A 244-nucleotide genomic window follows, 5' to 3' on the forward strand; every position below is an offset into this window, starting at 1 on the left:
CAAAATAAAACCCTCTGCTCGGAAAGGAGGTCCTGAAGAAGACTAAGGAGTTCTTCCAAAAATTCAGAAAGAATTACCCCAGCTTCAGTATCAGCCATAACTGCACAATAAATTCCAAGTTCAATTAATTTAAACATCAAATCAATAGCATATTCAAATTATTCGGTTTTGAGAAGAAAAAGAAAAAAAAAAAGAAAAGGAAAGGAATTATCAGTTAATAAACAGAATGGGCATACCACTAGAG

The sequence above is a fragment of the Raphanus sativus genome, chromosome 3 (assembly GCF_000801105.2).
Source record: "Raphanus sativus cultivar WK10039 chromosome 3, ASM80110v3, whole genome shotgun sequence".
NCBI lineage: Eukaryota > Viridiplantae > Streptophyta > Magnoliopsida > Brassicales > Brassicaceae > Raphanus > Raphanus sativus.